This window comes from Pteropus medius, unplaced genomic scaffold, assembly GCF_902729225.1.
Source record: "Pteropus medius unplaced genomic scaffold, Ma_sr-lr_union100, whole genome shotgun sequence".
Taxonomy (NCBI): Eukaryota; Metazoa; Chordata; class Mammalia; order Chiroptera; family Pteropodidae; genus Pteropus; species Pteropus medius.
Window position 1 is genome coordinate 1,509,458 of NW_024352783.1, and position 20,125 is coordinate 1,529,582.

Sequence of the window (20,125 nt, forward strand, 5' to 3'; positions counted from 1 at the left end):
CCTGGCAGTGGCAAGTGTCTCCAAGAGCCTAGGGAGTGCCCGGAAAGTGGCCAGACCTCAGTAGGCTGGGCAGGAGGACACCAAGGGAAAAATCAAAATTACTTGGGGGACTTTTTCTGAATTTCCAGGCCTGCATTCCCCCCGCCCCCCACCCTCCAGAGATGGATAAGGAATCTGTTCCTGATGAAAAGAGCACAGAGATCTCCCTCAGTGCACTGAGTGCTCCAACTCTAAGGTCTGGTGGGAACTGCCTTCATACATCCCCCACCTCACCCCACCCCACCCTCTGCTTGGGTGCCCAGGCCACAGGCACCTGTTCTTTTAGTGCCCTCACCTCCACTGTTGCCATTTTCCTTTGCTTTCTCTTAGCCTTGGCAGTGTTATCCGTTTCCCAAAGACCCCCACTTGGCACCCCTATCTTGTTCTACCGAGAGCCCCCAGCAGGTCAGCCTAGCTTCTTAGTTATGTGTGAGGGCCCCTGGGTCCCTTGGGAAGCCATGACGGGTCATTTAGCGCAGTGAATAAGCCTGGCCTCTGGTATCCACAGACTTGGACTTAGATCTTGACTCAGATATTTGCTAGTCATGTGCCTTTGGACCAATTTTTAAACTTTTATGAACCTCAGTTTACTTATCTGTAAAATGGGATGAAGAGAGTACCAACCCTAAAAGGCTGCTGTGAAGATTAAATGCCATAGTGAATGTGTTGAGAAAGTTTTCAAGGCAAAAAAGCTATCACGCCACAGTCTTTGCCACATCATTCTTTCCTTCAGGAATTTCACTGCATTCACCCTTCCAGGAAGACCCTGTTTCTCACCAATTAGACCAGGTCATAGAGGGAAGCTGAGGAAGTAGTGGTCCAGCTCCGTGGAACTGGGGACAGACCAGGAAACCACAAGCAGAAACACAGAGCTCAGAGCTAAGCCATGTAAACAACATGCAAAGAGCTACAAAATCCTAACCTGAGCCCAGCTGCATGGCTGGGGCATTCATCTTACAGACAGCCCGGTAGGCAAATCTTCCTCCTCCCCCGACCTGGGAGGAAACATGAGCCCAGGGAAACATAAGCCCTTTGTGAGCTGTCCAGCATCACATGACTTCAGTGATGTCCCTGGGATGGTGTAGGGGTGGGCACACAGGAAGCAGAATGCATGCATTTGTTTTTTCATATATTTACTGACCATCTACTATGTGTCAAGCACTAGCGACACAGCAGTGAATAAAGCAGGCAAGCTACTTGGTGAGAGACAGAGACACTAAACAACTTAACAGACCAAAAAAAGAGGTCGTCACAGCAGGTGATCATGCTATGAAGAAAGAGATGGTGCCGGGAGGGGCCAAAACAGGAGCCCACTCTAGGTTGTTGGATGTCAGGAAAGCCTCTCAGAAGGGATATTTCCGCTAAATGAGGAAGCCAAAAGTGAAGTTAGGGGAAAAACATTCCAGAAAGAAGAGACATGTGCAAAGGTCTGGGTGCAGGAATGAGCCTGCCAGTAAGTGCAACCCTGGAGCACACACTAGCCTTCCATGTTCCACACCTTCTAGTTGCTGAGGTAGCAGATTAAGTTCAGAAAAACTCTCCGGACCATGGACCTTGGGTGTTTCCACTAGTAGTGCCTGGATGCCCAAAGATGTCCTTGGGACCTTCCAGGGCAACTTTCACAGTTGCCTTGGGGCTTTTTGTCTGCTGACTCCTCCACAGGTAGTCCAGGCCGTGAGTCCACTGACCCTGAGCCAGGTTGGGCGGATTTCAGGCTTTTTGGCTCCTCCCTCACCTGAATTGTGCCGGTAGCCGGCATGGATGTGTGTCCCTAGGGATGAACACTTGTGTTCACCCTTCTACCTTCAGTGGCAGCCCAAATACAAGACCCTCTCAAGCCTGGTCCTTCTCAGGCTCAGAACTAATGGCACCTGCTGGAAGAGTTGGAAGACAAGGCACTTTCAAATGGGTGAGTTTGGGACATGACTGGCTGGCCCAGATGTCACCGAAGGCTTTTGTCCCCAAAGGCTGATCTCTTCCTTTCAGCCCCAGGGCAGGTTCTTGGAGGCAGCTCAAAGGTCAGCCCCCTGTAAGTCCTTCCTTTCACAGAAGGGGCATCTGAGACCCAGAGAGGAGGAGGGGCAGGCAGGGTGGGGCTAACCTGGGGCGGGGTCAACATGGGCACCGCAGACAAGGATGTCAAGTAAGACTTCTGTATTCTGAAACTGTAGATGAGGCCCAACTCAAAGAGCAAAATGACCTGCATGCTAAAGTTCTGAGAGTCACAGTGAGCTGTAAGGAATGGGGACTAGCAACAACACTGGGGATCTTGCTGGGAGGTGTCGCTCCAGAACCAACACAGCTGCCCACCTGCCCCAGTCAGTACAAGAACACTGGGAAGAGAGGAGGGGTTGTCCGCCAAGGGCACAGGGGCTTTCAGAGAATCCCTCATTCAGACTGTTGGGTGGGGATGCTGCCATTTTGTTCTCAGTTCTCCCTCTACACAGCCAGCACGCTTCCTTCTGTGCTCCCCATGAGACATGGCAGGGCTGGGAGGAGGACCAGAGGGGCAGCTTGCAGGCCCACTGCTGGGTAAAGCAAAGATGTGAGCTCTTGTGTGTGTGTATGGGGGAGGCGAGGCAGGTGGTAGACACTAGGAACAAAAGCTGGACTGGATCCGTTTTGTTGATACTTCACCCTGGAGGGCTCCTGGCAGGTGAGGAAAGGTTTAGCAGTAAGAGTCTGATGCAGGTTGGACCACCTTTAGGGGAAGCTCTAGGGAGTTGGATGAAGAGACTGGGAAATTTGTGGCACAGAGAAGTGAAACAACCGGTCTCAGGTCACACAGCTAGGATGTGGCAAAGCCAGGATATGAAGCCAGGGAGTCTGGCTCTTGACCACTACCACACACTGCCCCTTGGCACCATCAAATGCAGTTACTGGAAGAAAATAAAATCAGTTCATGCTTCTACCCCTCAAGTGAAGGCTCAGTTAACTATATAACATGATCTTGCTTTAAGAGACCCAGACTCCCAACTCCTCAGAATCTTGAGGCCACCACGTCTGTCTTCACAGCTGCCCACAGTCCTGCGATAGGTCCAGGGGTCACAGAAGTGGCACTCCTGGCTAAATTGGGCAATGACCACGGTGGCCTATGGGGCCCAGTTGTCTCTAGTCTGGAACAAGGGCTTTACCGTGGGAATTGGGTTTAAATACCCGCTCCGCCCCCACGACAATGGACAAGTCTGTTGTGCAATGAGGTAGGAATGAGTCACCCTGCCCTATTATGTCCCACAGTAACTGATACAAATGTGCAAGATGCAAATGAACAGTCTCAGCCAACACCCCTTCTGCCTCACCCCCGTCCTTATGGGTCAGAACACAGTGTCCTCCACAGAGGCTAAAGACTGCTCCCACACACCTCCAATGCCTGCTGGTTCATGCTTCTTCCCTTCTCTGGGCCCCTGTGACTTACCCATCTCCTGGTCCCAATGTCACTGGTTGTTCACTTGAGGCAATTACGGCCTTCTCCACGGATGGGCACTGGACAGATTTCCTGGCGTGCCAGCTTACCTGGCATCCTGAGGCCATCTAGAACTTGCCCCCGGCTTCTCTGAGAGGCAGGACCCTGGCAGCTGAGGGAAGTGGAGGCCCAGCTGGGGATCCTCATCTGAGCCACCCTGGGGGTTGACCCAGCTCACTGCCTAGTCCTATGGCACGCTCATTTCCGTTTGATGAGTCAGTCATCAGCCGTTTCTTGTGACTTGTCAGCAGAACTCCATTGGCTTTGGGATGGAGATGAAGGGGAAAAAAGGTAGCATCCCTCTCTCTCTCTAGGGATGATGCCTTTTTCAAAGGCTTGGCAAGCAAGACTTGGCTTCTCCCAGCACGCAATTTCCAGCACCCCTCACCACCTTGCCCAGAAGAGTTTCTGTTGTGAAATGCCATTGGCTGCTGGGAATGGGAATGCCCACCCCATCCACCGTGGGACAGTGCTGAAACTCAAAAACAGGGCTTGCCCCCACCTCCAAGTTCCTCTTCTGACCTAGGAAGGATGAGTCTTTACTGGGGACACTGAATATAACAGTTTGGAGAAATGGGCCGAGGGAGACCTCCTCTTCACATGTTGACATGACCCCATGATACAGAACGGGTCGTCTTCCATAACATGCAGGATTAGTCAGAGAGTCAAGATCGGCCTGAGGCCCACTTCCTGAGGCAGCCCCATGGGAGGCAGGGAGGAGGGCTTCTTTTATTGGGGGACTTCTCAAACAGTGCAGAATGGCAGAATTGGAAGGGCCAAATCTCACAAGGAGAGAAGCATGGGCCTCCAGGCTCTGGCAGGCATCCCACGGTGCTTCCTTGGTGTTCTGGAATGTTCTAGGACTATGCATTGAAGCCTTAGTCCCACAGGTAGAAATAAGAGAGACACCAAGGCAGGTGGTTTTGTGCTGACCCCACTTGCTTCAGTCCTAGGTCAGTCTTTCCTCTCCCCCTTTCTCTTGTCCCTTGTGGCTTAACCTCCCTTCCTGCCCCCATTCAGCTCCTCATGACTGTGACCTAATTTTAAAAATTCTCACTTCCAATACAGGAAGGATGCATCAGAAACTAAATAGATTGGGATGAGAAAGGGGTTGAAAGCAGAGAGGAGTGACATGGGGGCAGGGATCAGAAGGGGCAACACTTCTCTGGGAATTCCTTTATGTATCATTTTGACTCTTAGAACCATAGCAATATTTTACAGATCCCAAACTAAATAAATAACTCAAATAAAACAGGATGTTAAGGGGGGGAGGGCAAAAATGAAATACAAACAATAACAAATTTACCTATCTGTATTATAAATGATTAACATAACCACATTGAAAGTGACAGAAAGTAAAAGAACTAACCTGAGTAACTTTGGAAAATAGCATTTTGACAGAATACTATGAGGCTAAAGACAAAAAGAACTATAGACAAATATTGGTTTTTTTTAGTTATTATACCTGTTTTTCATAGGGATATGAGTTAAACATCCTGAAACTTCATTATATGTATGCTAGAATTGAACAAATAAGTAAATATACATAGATAACAAGAGCCGATTTCTTATTGTTAGAGAAAGAAGTTACAAATAAGGAAAAGAGGGAGGTCTAGAATGAACCAATCTTATCGTGTTAGACCGGAATTGGAGAAATCAATATGAACTCATGATTTTTAATGTATATATAGGTAGGTACGTATATAAGTAATAAAAATGTGTATATGCTTGGATTAATATGCACACGTATATTTTCTAGCTGTCAACTGAGAGAGCCTAGAAACAACATCCCAGAAGGTATGAGCACACTTAATGCCCAGATCTTGGTTTCTAAATACCACTCTCCAGTCAAAGGAACCAATGGCTGATTCTAGGACTGGGGCAGAAAATATATAAGATAAACCTGGAGCATCTTGTATTGCAGAAAATAAATCAATACTTGCAAAAGGATAAGGAATGTCAAAAGGACATGAGAGCTAGCTTGAAGAAGCTATTAATGGCCAAAGCCAGGATAACTTGAAAAACTACATAACAAAAGGGTTGAATTATAATTCATAGTTTGAAATAAATACCCATGAGTTACATTATTGTTATAAATAATAAAATTAAAAATAAATAGAGGTGGAAAACAGGTCTCTTTTACAAAAGAATTTCAATTAATAAATGTGGGAAGAATGAGAGAAATACAAAAGCGCCATTAGGTAAACACAATGGTAATAATTCTGCAGGCAAAGCCATTGATGGATGCTAAAATCTGTGGGTGAAAATCTGAGAGGAAACAGGATATTTGCATAGTATCGGAGTATCCCACCCCAAGAAATTGATCAATTACAAAGGAGAAAATAATAACTTTAGAGTGGAGAAACCCAGCACCACCTTGATCAAAGTTAATATCACCAATAATAAGACATATCAACATCATGTATGCCCTAATATGATGCACCGAGAGGGATATGACATCACTTTTGTGAGATGCTTCCAAAAATGCATAACTATGAGAAAACATTATTTAAAATCCATTTGAGAGAAATTCTAACTGACCAGTACTCACCAAAATGTCAAGGTCATAAAAGATAAGGAAAAGCTGAGGAACTGTCACAGATTGGAGGATACTTAGGAGACATAAAAACTAAATGCAATGTGAGATCCTGGGCTGGATTCTGGAACTGAAAGGGAAAATGGCAGGGGAAACAACTAACATCCAAATAAGGTCTGTAGTTTAGTTAACAGTATTGTACCAGGTTTTGATAACAGCACCATGTAATGTAAGTTGTGAACATTAGGGGAAGCTGGGTGGAGGGCATACATGGCTCTATGACCCTTTATACAGTTACGTACTCTTACATATCCTTTATATATCTTTCTCAGTTATCCAATGTCTTGCTGCCCTTCATGAACTTGTTTAAACAAGTTGCTATTTCATGTATAGTCACTGTTCCTAATTACTGGTGAGTGGACCATGCAGGTCTAGCTGCCTTAAAATCCCCTAACTGGGGCTGAGAATCTCTGGGGTTTCTGGAGGGTTTCTGAGGGCTCTCTATGAGAATGGTTATGTTGTTTTACATTTTGATGGCAATCTAGAAAAACTTAATAATGAATACATTCTGGAACATCTTGATGATACCTACGACCAAATGGTACCATACAATGTTGATGCCCAGTTTGTATTTGTGTCTGTCACTGTTTTGATGTCACCTAAAAGGACCGAACATGCTAGGTGTGTCCTTGGGGTCTGCAAGAGCTCAAGGTTGAGCAGAATGAGTTAATATATGGAAAATGTTTAGAATAGTGCCTGGCACATAATAAACGTTCAATAAATGCTATCTATTAACTATCAGGGTACTTTCTTAACGTACACAATTCTGCTGCCCAAATCTAGATGCCTTTGAGATTGGGCCAAGAAATAAAACACTCCCTGGATGATTCTGATGCACAATGAGGCTTGGAAATATTTTCTATTTTACAAATATATACATACACTGGACTGTAAGATGAGGAGGGCACCTTAGAGATCATCTAGTGCAACTCTCCCATTCTACAGATGAAAAGATGGAGGCTCTGGGCAGTGGAGGGACTTGCCTAGGTTAGGAAGTGTCAAATTTATAACTAGAATCTGAGCCTCGAAACTCATAGTCACAGTACCTCTTGCTTAGGTGAGAATCAGCCTCTGCTGCCAAGCAGTGAGTGCCTCTCCTCAAGGTTATTTTTGGAATCCTTTTTCAAATTTCTTCTGGAGTTTTGGGGCTCTTTAGGTATTCAATTTCTTCATGTGTTGATTTTGTGAATTTAAGTTTTGACAATATCATTCACTTTAATCAAGATTTAAAATTTTATTAGCAAAGATCTGGATCTAGAATTCCTAAACAATATTAAAAATTATTTCTGAGTCTATGATTTTAGCTTCTCTTTTAATCTTAATGTCCTAACATTACAATTTTTTTTTAAATACAGGTCCAGATTTTATTAAATATCTTTACACTACATCACAATTCTTTATATAATTATTTTTGACATTCATAGTAAGTAGAATAACTATGATAACAGCAATTGTTCGTTTGTTTTTGGACAGGGGCTTTAAGTTTGAGTTATTTCATTGCTCACTGTTTTATTTGTTTGTTTCCTACCATGCTGTCCCTGTTTACAAGGTCTTTATTGTAATTCATTTCTTGCTCAGCTCAGGTATTTCGAGTAACTTCAGGATGAGTGTGTGGGTGAGGCACTTTCTAAGACTTTATGTGTCATATGTCATTCACTGAGGCTCAGTATGAATTATAGCTTTGCCAAATATAAAATTGGCATAATTCATTTTTTTCACCCTCAATATATTCATGTAAACCCAAAATAATCAACTGAAAAGTGGCTATAGCAAAAAATAGAATTAAGTAAGGTGATTGGGTACAAATTAGAATAGAAATTGATGTTGTTCAATTATACAAATAAAAAACAGAAATTATGTTAGAAAAAGATCCCACATATAATAGTAACAAAAAGAACAAATAAGAGAAAATAAGCTTTAAAAATGTGCAAGATTTCAATGAAATAAAACTTCTGAGGGACAAAAAAAGCAAACAAATAAATGAAAATGCCTACCCCATTGTTAGGTAGGAAGATTCAATAACATGAAGAATTAATTCAAAATGAATCAGAGACTAAATGTAAAGAGCTTAAACTATAAAACTCTTAAAAATGATCATTTGGACTACATCAAAATTTAAAACTGTGTGTCAAAGGAAACAACAGAATGAAAAGACAATCTGCAGAACAAGGGGACATATTTGCAAATCATATATCTGATAAGGAGTTAATATCCAGAATATATAAGAACTCCTATAAACTCGAGAACAACAAAAATAAACAATCTAATTTAAAAATGGACAAAGTACTTGAATAAACATTTTTCCAAAGAAGATACACAAATGGCCAATAAGCCCATGAAAAGATGCTCAACATCACTAATCATTAGGGAAATGCAAATCAAAACCACAGTGAGATACAATCTCATACCCATTAGGATGGCTATTATCAAAAATAAAACAAAACGAAGATAAATGTTAGCAAGGATGTGAAAAAATTGGAACTTTTGAGCACTGCTGGTAGAAATGTAATATGCTGCAGCCACTATGAAAAACGGTATGGGGTTCCTCAAAAAATTAAAAATAGAATTATTATATGATCCAGTAATTCCACTTCTGGGTATATACCCAAAAGAATTGAAATCAGGTACTTGAACAGATATTGTGCACTCATGTTCACAGTAGTATTATTTACAATAGCCAAAAGGTAGAAGCAACCCAAATATCCATCGACAGATGAATGGATAAATAAAATGGGGTATATACATACAATGGAATATTATTTGACCTTAAAAAGGAAGAGATTTCTGACACATGCTACAACATTGATGAACACTGAGGACATTATGTTAAGTGAAATAAGCCAGTCACAAAAAAAGAAAACAATGTTTGGTTCCACTTATATGGGGTACCTAGAGCAGTTAAATTCATAGAGACAGAAGGCAGAATAGTGGTTGCCGGGGGCTGGGTGGGAGAAGGGGATGGAGAGTTATTGTTTAATGGGTACGGACTTCCAGTTTTCCAAGATGAAAAGAGTTCTCTGTAGATTGGTTGCACAATGTAAATGTATTTAACACTATTGAACTGTACACTTACAAATAGTTGAGTTGGTACATTTTATGTCATGTATTTTACCACAATTTTAAAAAAGAGTTTAAGAAAAGAATTAACATATTTTGATATAACATAGGAATGTCAATTGTGTATAAGTTTTTATCCAGAGAACAGGAAGGAAAGAAGAAAGGAGAAAGGAAGGGAGGAAGGGAGAGAGAGAGGAAGCAGGCAAACTGGCTATTACTAAGTGGCTATTCTATGTACGGTACTATGCTGGGCATTTTCACTTGATTATCTAGTTTAAGGATCATAATCACCCCATAATATAATCCTAGTTTTCCACAATTCTTGTAGAACAGGGAGAATGAGCCATTTATTTGCCCGAGTTCCTGCAGTCATAGTTCCTATGGCCTGAGCTGGAAGCGTGCCTGACCCCTGTTGGCCTGACTCCCATAGCCCGTGTTCTTTCCTATGCCATGTTCATAGGAAATCATTTGTACTGTTTTCTAGACACTCAAAAGAGTATATGCAGTTTCGCCTCAGTGTTATAATTTGAGGCTTCCAGGGAAGCCATCTTTCATGACAAGTGTCTGAATTCTCATTGTCAGTGATTCATTCCCCATGGGTTAGGGTGACTCACTTCCTCTATCCTAGCTTATTTTTCAAGATATAAGATTCCTGGAGGGACATTTAGCTAACAGATGAGTTTATTACAGCAGCAACAGTGGGATATTGGGCAGAGGAAGGACTCTAGGGCCAGAAGAGGAAGGAAATATGAAAAGGTAGGTGGAGTTGGCGTGGGATGGGGTGGGGGAACAGGGAAGGAGCTGGATGAAGTAGAAGTGTGCAAAATGGGAGAACCGCTACAGAGAGCATAGATAAGCCTTTTCCTACTTCCCGACTTTGCTCATGCTCTTCTTTACCAAGGAAAAGGCCCAGGAATGCTCAGGAAGACAAAGTTGTAGTTAAGACCAAGAAGAAATGAGATGAGAAATGGAGGAGGGAAGGAGAAAGATGCTAACACGTATGCAGCACTGACTATGCCAGACACTGTGCTTAGGGCTTAGAGCACATGATATTGATTCTGAACAACCCCATAAAACACTAAACATATATGGATAAGCAAGTGCAGCTCCTGGTAACTAAATGACTTTCCCAAGTTCATACAACTAGCAAGTAGCCTAGACAGAACTTGAACCTAGGTCTACTTGACTCCCTTCTACCCAGGTAATCATCTAGAAGAGTAGTAAAAAGAAAACAGAATGCATGATGTTGGCTTTGCATATAATAATTATAATAATAGTAGCAAATGTTAATTGAGGGCTTACTATGTGTCAGGCACTGTTCTAGGTGTTTTCTATGAATTAATTCAGTGAATCCACATGAGATAGATACTTTCTTATTCCCATATTAAAGATGAGGGGACCAGAGAAAGACTTTAAGAGTTTACCAAGTTATAACTCCAGGCAGTAACCAAATTTTATGAGTCCCTAGGCTAAACCATGGATACCTGGCCCTGGGTGTTTAATACACCACCTTTCAAATGTACAGCCTGTCTTGTTTGCCATCAAATGACAGCCCAGTAACAAAGCAACAAGTGAATGTAAACATAAAAACTCAAGAAAGGGCAATTACCCACATATTGGCAGTTTTCTGGTCCTTCTGTATATGGAAAAAGATTGTGGTTGTGACAAACTGCAATCATTATAGGCTGATCACCATCTGCAGAATCATTTTCAGTTTGTAAGACAGACGAGAATATATCATAGTTTTGGGCAAAGATTTTATAGAGCACTGTGACTTCCAGAAGCTTTACAGGTTGAAAAAAAAATAGGCATAGATTGTTCAAATTCATTATCTCTTCTCTCCATCATCTTTCCTTCTCCCAGAGTGAAACCATTTACTGCCCCATTGTCTCTGTTAATCCACAGCAGGTTATTATTCTCACCTTCTTTAGTCTCCTCTTCTCTTTAAATTCTTGGCCAATTATGTAAGAGAAATCTCGCTTTTCCCTTCTCTATCCCATTCATGAATATGGTTTATTAGTGCAAGAGAAACTTCTCTAACAAGAAAAGAAAACATCAATGTTTGTGGACAGAACTGAAATCAGACACACTTCCTGATACTTGGCCAAGTGAGATATTTACAACTTTTTATGAAACAGACACTGATTTCAAGAGTCCCATTTAGCCCAGTCTAGAACTCTCTAGGACTCTAAGGGGCTATTTACTATGACATGAGGACAGCAGGCATTGAGGCAGTCTCTCCCAACTTCTTATCAAATATACCTATGAAGACTAGAAAAAAAGGAGGATATATGCACACAATCCAAACTGAAAATCAATACTGACAGGCCAGAGTCAGGGGTTGACATTATGTCTAAATCAGAAAGAAATGGGTTAAGGAAGTCTAGACTTCAGTTCAGGCCCAAATTTTGATCTATAGAGTGGTCAAGATATCTATAGGTGGGTGGATCGTGCATCATGGATGATTAAAGTGTGGCACCCAAGAGGGTGTGCAGCCTTTTCATATATTTGATCCACTTCTGTCTTTTTCTTCAGTGAAGATTGGCAGGTCACATTTGTTGAGATGGAGGAATTTGGGGAAAGGACAATTTGAGAGGGGAAAACAAGAGTCCAAGTTGTATCACATTTTGACCCCAATGGAGAGGTCTGGGATGCAGCTCTAAATCTGAGGGTTAATATACTGGTCACTGAGGCTATGAACTGTGTGATGAGGGAGTGAAGAGCCTAGGGCTCAGCCCTGGGGCATCCGATGATAAGAGGTAGCACATGAATAATCAGCAAAAGGACACTGAGAAGGTGCAACTCATAAAGTAAGAGGAGAATGCAATGTCATGGAAACTCAAAACAAGGGTGTTTCAAAGAGGGAGTGTGGAACGCTGCTGCGAAATCCATAAAATGTGGGCAGAGAAGTGGCCATTGCGTTTGAAGACATGGAGGTTTTTGGTGATCTTAGATGAACATGTAGAGGCCGGGAATAATAGACTGAGAAGACAAAGGGAGGTGAGAGAGAGGCAACTCTGTTAAGAAGTTTTGTTTAAAACTGGGTTTTATGAGATGCGCCAGTATCCTTTTGCTGAATCTCTTCTTTTTTCTCTACATAGCAGAAGTTCATTTCTGGTAATTGTGACCAAAAGGACCCTAAGATGTTTCCAATTATGTTTTTTTAAAGATCTCTATCTACATCTAAAAAGAAACTACTCTATATAATTACTTGCCAAAGTGTTAACAGTGGTTATCTCTGAGAGACAAGATTAGGTATACTTTTTATTTTTTTCTACAAACATTTTAATAACTAATTTTATGCATTATTTTTTAATCATACAAATAATAGGTGTTAGGTACATAAAAAATAAACAGTGGTTCTGGTAAAGTGGAGAAGATGTAGTTTTTCCTATTCCTCTTACTAAATACAACTACAAACCCTGGGCATTATATAAAAAACTAACATAAAAGACTCTAAAGTTGGGGAGAATAAGACAGAGCAGATAGGGACCTTGGGAGCAAAAAGTGACATGGTAGTGAAATTTATTATTATTATTATTATTATTATTATTATTATTATTATTATTATTATTTTGGCTTGTATATCTCAGACTTGGAGCTCAAAAGCCAGCAAGTTGGAAACACTAGTGGGTGCAAACAAAAAAACAAAGACCCAGAGAAAAGCCTACTCTCTCTAGCAAAAGACCAGGAAAGGTAGTTTAGCAAGACAAAACATTTTTGGACAATAACCACTCCACTCCACTCCAGCCAAACACTACAGAAAAAACTGTGGCTCAATCTCCACTAGCAAAGGCCAAGTAGGGAGCCTAGATTTCACTCCAGCCAGGCTATAATGAGGTGCCCCAACCCTTCTCCCCAACCATGGGTGGTGTCTGAGAAAGCCAAATAGGGAGCCAGGCTTTTCATATCCACTGGCAATAATGAGCCCCCTTCACCCTGTGGTGTCACTGGAAACCTCTGGGGAGCCTGAACTTCTAGTCCCACCCAACAATAAAGGCCCCCGCACCCCACCCTGGGGTAGTGTCAGAGGAAGCCTAGTGAGGGAGTCAAGACTTTTGCTACTGTCCAGTGGTGATGAAGTCATTTTCTCCATGATATGGGATCAATGGACAGTAATGAGGCACTCCTGTACCTCTCAGCTAAGGAGGTATCAGTAGAGACCTAATGGGAGCTGGAATTCTTACCCCATCCAGCAGTAATAAGGAGCACCTCCCAGATTCCAGTGGAAGCTGAGAATAGAACCTGGACTTGCACCTTCACCTAGCAGTAAGGTGGTGGTATCCCCCATCCCTACTTCCCTTTCCAGAAAAGCGTCAGAGAAAGCAAACTAAAATAGAAGGTTTAAATAAGACCCAGAACCTCATAACTCTCATAATACCCAAAATGTCCAGGTTTCAATAGAAAATAATTTGTCATCTCAAGACCAAGGGAGATCTCCAACTGAATGAAAAAAGGCAATCGATAGATGCCAACACCAGAATGAGATATTAAAGTTATCTAACAAAGATTTTAAAGCAGTCATCATTAGAAATCCTTCAATGAGCAATTATAAATATTTCAATGAACATTTATAAATGAATAAAAACTAGAAAAATCTCAGCAAAGAAATAGAAGAGATAAATAAGTTTCAAATGGAAATTTTTGAATGGAAAAATATAATAACTTAAATAAAAAACTCAGTGGATGGGCTCAACACCAGAATGGAGGGGACAGAGGGAAGAATCAATGAACTTGAATATAAAATAATAACATTACCCAGTCTGAACAATAGAGAGAAAATAAATTGAAGAAAAATGAACAGAGCCTCAGGAAACTGTGGGACTATAACAAAAGGTCTAATATTCATGTGATCAGAGTCCCAGTGGGAGAGGGTAGAGATTAAAAAGTATTCAAAGAAATAATGACAAAAAACTAGGCAAATTTGGCAAAATATATAAAACTACAGATTCAAGAAGCCATATGATCCTAGGTAGAATAAAGCTAAGAAATACACACTAAGACACATTACAGTCAGACTTCTGAAAACTAAAGACAAAGAAAAAAATCTTGAAAGCAGCAAGAGAGGAACAATATCTTTTCTTAGAGAAAAAAACAATTCAAATGACAGTAGATTTCTCATCAGGAGTCACAAAGGCCAAAAGGAATAGAACAACATTTTTCAAGTGCCGAAAGAAAAGCACTGTCAACTTGGAATCCTGTAGCCAGAAAAAATATCCTTCAGGAATGAAGGGGGAACTAAGAGAATTTGTCAACTGTATACCTACTCTAAAAGAAGGGCTATAGGAGATTCTCTAAACAGAAAGAGGATGATAAAGGAAAAATATCTTGAAACATCAAGATTGAAGAACATGGCAAGCTAAAATCTAGATAAATACAATAGACTTTCCTTCTCTTCTTGAGTTTTCTAAATTGTTTGATGACTGAATCAAAAATTATAACATTATCTGATGTGGTTCTAAATGTATGCAGAGTAAATATTTAAGGCAATTTTATTATAAATGGGAAAAGGTAAACGGGCATATAGGGAGGTAAGGCTTTCACACTTTATTAGAACTGGTAAATTTATGATATCATTAGACTGTGATAAATTATGTAGGTATAATATAACGCCTTGAGCAACCACTAAAAAAGCTATTCAAAAGATACGTACAAAAACATTATAGAGAAATCAAAATGAATTTAAAAATATTCAAGCAATCCATAAAGGCAGAAAAAACAGAAGCAACAACAAAAGCAAAGGAAAAGAACAGAAAACAAATAATAAAATAGCACTTAAGCTCCAAAATATCAATAATTACATTAACTTTAATTGGGCCAAATATACCAATTAAAAGACAGAGTGGTAATAGATTACAAAATATGACCCAACTATCTGCCATCGTCAATGGACTCGCTTCCAAATATAATGATACAGGAAAGTTGAAAGTAATAAATGTACAAAGATATATCATGTAAATATTAATCAAAAGAAAGAAGTGGCTATATTAATATCAGACAAAGCAGACATCAAAGCAAGAAAAATTACCAGTGACAGAGAGGTACATTATATAATAACTAAAAAGTCAACCTACCAAGAAGACACTGTAATCCTAAATGTGATTTACCAAACGACTGAGTTGCAAAATATGCAAAGTAAAAGTTGATAAAATCGAAAAGAGAAATAGACAAATCCATAATTACAGTTGAAGACTTCAAAATCTCTCTTTCAATAATTGATAGAACAACTATACAGAAATTCAGCAAGGATACATAAGAACTGACTAGTACCATCAATCAACTGAACCTAATCAATATTTCTGGAACACTCTGCCCAACAACAGAATACACATTCAAGTATCCATGGAACATGTACCAAGATAGACCATATTCTGGGCCATAAAACTAACCTCAACACATTTAAAATAATTGAAATCATGCAGAGTCAGTTCTGTAACCACAATGGAATCAAACTACAAAGCGATAACAGATAACAGAAAATCTCCATACACTTAGAAACTAAACACACAACTAAATAACGGGCCAAGGAGGAAGTCTCAAGGGAAATACAAAAATACATTTAACAGAATGCAAATGAATATACAACATATCAAAATTCATGGGACATAGCTAAAGTTATAGCTAAATATATATGTCAGAAATACATGGCCCAGCAATTGCACTCCTGGAAATGAAAACTTATGTTCACACAAAACCCTGTGCATGAATGTTTATAGCAGCTTTATTCAGAATAGCCAAAAACTGGAAACAACCCAGATGTTCTTCAGTGGGTGAAAAATTAAACTATGGTACATCTCTATACCATTCAGCAATAAAAAGGAAATAATTATTGATACGTAGAAAAACTTGGATGAATCTCCAGAAAATTATGCTGAATAAAAAAGCCAATCCCAAAAGATTATCTACTGTATGCTTCCATGTATATAACATTTTGAAATGACAAAATTGTATAATGACCACAGACTGGGAGAAAATATTCACAATACATATATCTGACAAATGAGTTGTATCCCAGAACTGAATAGACGAATAAGATCGGAACTTCACAAAAGATATCCAAATAGTCAATAAATACATGAAAATATGCTTATCATCATTAATCATCAGGAAAATGCAAATCTAAAACCACAATGAGATTATACTACGCTAGAGTAGCTAAAATTAAAAAAGATGAACAATACCAAGCTGGCGAGGATATGGAGCAACCATACATTATTGGTGGAACTGCTTTGAAAATCAGTTTGAGATTTAATAAAGTTAGCAAATATCTTTTGACCCAATAATTCCACATCTTTACCCAAAATAAATAAAAACACATGTTGACAAAAAGACTTGTGCAATGATGTTCATAGCATCTTTATTCACAATAGCCTCAATCTAGAAACAACCTGATCCATCAACAGGAGAATGAATAAATATATTTGGTATATTAATACAATATATTACTATTTAGCAATGCAAGGAATAAAAAATAACAAACCACTAATACATGTAACAACATAGATGAATACCAAAAACATGTTATACAAATGAAGCTGGAACTTCATTTACAAGAAGTTCTAGAACAGGCAAAAACTAACCTATGGAGAAATAAACCACAATGGTAGTTGTCTCTAGGAGGTACAGGGAGAGTTGACCAGGAATGAGCATGAAGGAACTTTATGGGATGATGGAAATATTCTACAACTTGATAAGAGTACAGGTTACATGGGTAGATAGATAGATAGATAGATAGATAGATAGATAGATAGATAGATAGATAGATAATCTCCCATTACTCAGCAAACTGTAAAATTGGTGCATTTCGCTACATATAAACTATACCTCAATGCAAATGTTTTTTTAAAGTGTCATGCAATACTAAGTATATAAAATAAATCTTTAAAGTTTTTCTGACCATTTACCTGTGTTCCACTTTCCTTTTTCAAACACACACATTCTCCACCTCAATTTGGCCTCTTATCCTTCCAGTCCTTTTTAATGCATTTATATGCCTGCATACATCCCCACACACATGCATTTCTTCTTATGTTCATGGGATCACAGCATAGACATTGTTCTACGCAGAGTTGTCTCCAAAAGAGTGCATCTGATTGTCATTTCCCCCTTGCCACTTAAAGCTTTCTAATTGTTTTCCAATGCCTTAGGACAAAGTCTGACCCCCTAAACCAGTTTACATGACCCCGAGAAGTCTGGGCCCTTCCCGCTTGACCAGTCTCATCCCTTTATCTTTCTTCTCTAACATGAACCTCTTCCTGCCTGTGTGCCCTCTGCCTGAAACATTTCCACCATCTTCTGCTGCTTTGGATGAGGCTCCTAATATACATTTTTTTCATCTTCCATTTACAAGGTCACTTTTTCAGGGAAGGCTTCCTGACTCCAGGTTGGGTTAGGTGCCCACCCACCCTCTTTGCTTCCCCTTTGCCTACTTTGTAACTGTTTCCTCTCCTGGATTTTCAGCTTTGACAATAAACTGTCCACTATGCAAACAGTTCTAACCCCAGCGTCAAGCACAGCACCCCGCCGGATTCTCCCTGGGCAGTTACATGAGTGTGCAAATGTGCTATGCAAACCAAAAGCCCCACCCAAATATGTGGCCATGATGTTATGACCATACGAGCAATAGGGGAGATTCCCCAGGCCTCAAGGGGAAATCACGTCTATTGTAACTTCCCAGTGAGTCAGTCCTCGGAGGTGTTGAACGAGTCATTTTTGGCCACCCATGGAGTGGGCAGGTTGACTGGGAGAACTGGCTTCCTCCTGTATTTCCTCTGCCAGAGGCCAAAGGAAGGGATTCAGGTCAGAACTCATGCTTTCTAGGAGCTGTTCCTCAGGCCACAGTGTATGACTACAGGACAACGTATGGTGCTACTAATTTATTTCTTTCTGTACATTGTTCTCTTCCCTCACTCTGTCCCTACACTTATAAAGCAACCACTTTGGGGAAGCTTGTGTCAGGAAAGTAGAAAACTCTGAGCTCATAGATAACTCCTAGCAGGACGGATGGGGCTCAGAGCTGGATTTCAGTTGATGTAAGAAGATAAAAAATCTTTTTTCCTCTTTTTTCTGTAATTCTTAGAGCAGTTTTAGGTTTATAGAAAAACTGAACAGAAAATAAAGTTCCCATACACTCCTTCTGCACCTCCCACCTGCCTCTCCCACCCACAGTTTCCCCTATTATTAATATCTTCCATTAGTGTGGTATATTTGTTAGAATTGATGAGCTAATATTGATGCAATAGTATTAATTAAAGCCCACAGTTTACATTAGGGTTCACTCTTTGTGTTGTACAGTTCTACAGGTTTTGCCAAAAACAAAACATCATGTATCCACCATTACAGTATCACACAGAATAATTTCACCGCCTTAAAAATCCCCTGTGATACCTTCTCTTCTCTCCACCCGCTGGCAACCATGGATCTTTTTACTGTCTCTATAATTTTCCCTTTTCTAGAATGTCACACAGCTGGCATTACACATAGTGTAGATTTTTCAGACTAGATTCGTTCTCTTAGCAACATGCATTTAAGGCTAATCAATGTCTTTTCATGGCTTAATAGCTCATTTCTTTCTATCGCTAAATAATGTTCTATTCTATGGATGCTTTGTTTACCCATTCACCTACTGTAGGACATCTTGGTTGCTTCTAACTTTTGGCAATTATGAATAAAGCTGCTATAAACAGTCATGTGCAGGTTTTTGTGTGGAACAAAGTTTTCAATTTATTTGGGTAAGTACTTAGAAGCATGATTGCTGGATCACAGGGCAAGATTTCTTAGCTTTCTAAGAAACTGCCGACTGTCTTCTGAAGCAGCTGTGCCATTTTGCATGCCTACCAGCAATGAATCAGCATCCTCATCAGCATTTGTAGTTGTCAGTATTTTAGATTTTAGCCATTCTAATAAGTAAACTAAAATTTACCAGTGAAAACATCTGGTCCTGGTGCTTTCTGTTTTAGAAGGTTACTAACAATAGATTAAATTTCTTTAATAGATACAGATATAGCAGTATCTCATTGTTGTTTTAACTTCCAATCCCTAATGACATATGATGTTGAGTATCTCTTAATATGCTTATTTGCCATTTGTGTATCTTCTGTGGTGAGTGATTCAGAACTTTTGCCTACTTTTTAAAATTGGGTTACTTATTTTCTTATTGTTAAGTTTTAAAAATTCTTTGTATGTTTTGGATACAAGTCTTTTACAGATAAATGTTTTGTAAATACTTTCTCCCAGTCTATGGCTTCTCTTTTCATTCTTTTAATGGTGTTCTGCATGGAGCAGAAGTTTTAATTTTAACAAAATTCAGCTTATTAAAATATTCTTTCATGGGTTATGCTTTTGGTGTTATACCTAAGATCTCCAAAAACATCTAGGTTTTCTCCTGTCATCTTCTAGAAGTTTTATAGTTTTGCATTTTACCTTTAGGTTTATGATCCATTTTTGAGTTCATTTTTGTGAAAGGTTTAAGGTTAGTGTATCAATTCACTTTTTGCTATGGATACCAGTTGTTCCAGCATCGTTTGTTTAAAACAAAACAAAACAAAACTATCCTGTCTTGATTGAATTGCCTTTGTTAATTTGTCAAAGATCAGTTGCTTATATTTGTGTGGGTCTATTTCTAAGCTCTCTATTCTGTCCCATTGATTTGTTTGCCTATTCTCTCACTTGTATCACACTGTTTGTATTACTGTAACTTTATAGTAAGTCTTGGAGTCAGGTAATATCCTTTCTCTAACTTTATTCTTTTACTTTAAGATTGTTTTGGCTATTCTGGGTCTTTTGCCTTTCCATGTAAACTTTAGAATCAGTTTGTTGCAATAGAAAAAGTAATTTTCTGGGATTCTGAGAGGAATGGCATTGAATCTGTTATAGATCCAGCAAGGGAAGAACTGGCATGGTAACAATACTGAGTCTGCCTATCCATAACCATGGAATATCTTTCCATTTATTTAAATCTTCTTTGACTT

The 20,125-nt window shown here is 39.7% G+C and overlaps 1 protein-coding gene across 6 annotated transcripts in view; it reads right to left on the minus strand.

Annotated features, from left to right (window-relative positions):
• The window catches only part of PIK3R5 (phosphoinositide-3-kinase regulatory subunit 5), a 68,983-nt gene that overhangs the window by 26,013 nt on the left and 22,845 nt on the right, over window positions 1-20,125 (minus strand). For 2 of the 6 annotated variants that reach the window (XM_039847336.1, XM_039847335.1), the window contains one exon: window positions 3,455-3,764. The exons of the other annotated variants lie outside the window; for them this stretch is intronic. The gene's annotated coding sequence lies outside the window, so the exon portion shown is untranslated. The remainder of the gene's footprint in view (window positions 1-3,454; window positions 3,765-20,125) is intronic. 6 annotated transcript variants of the gene reach the window in all.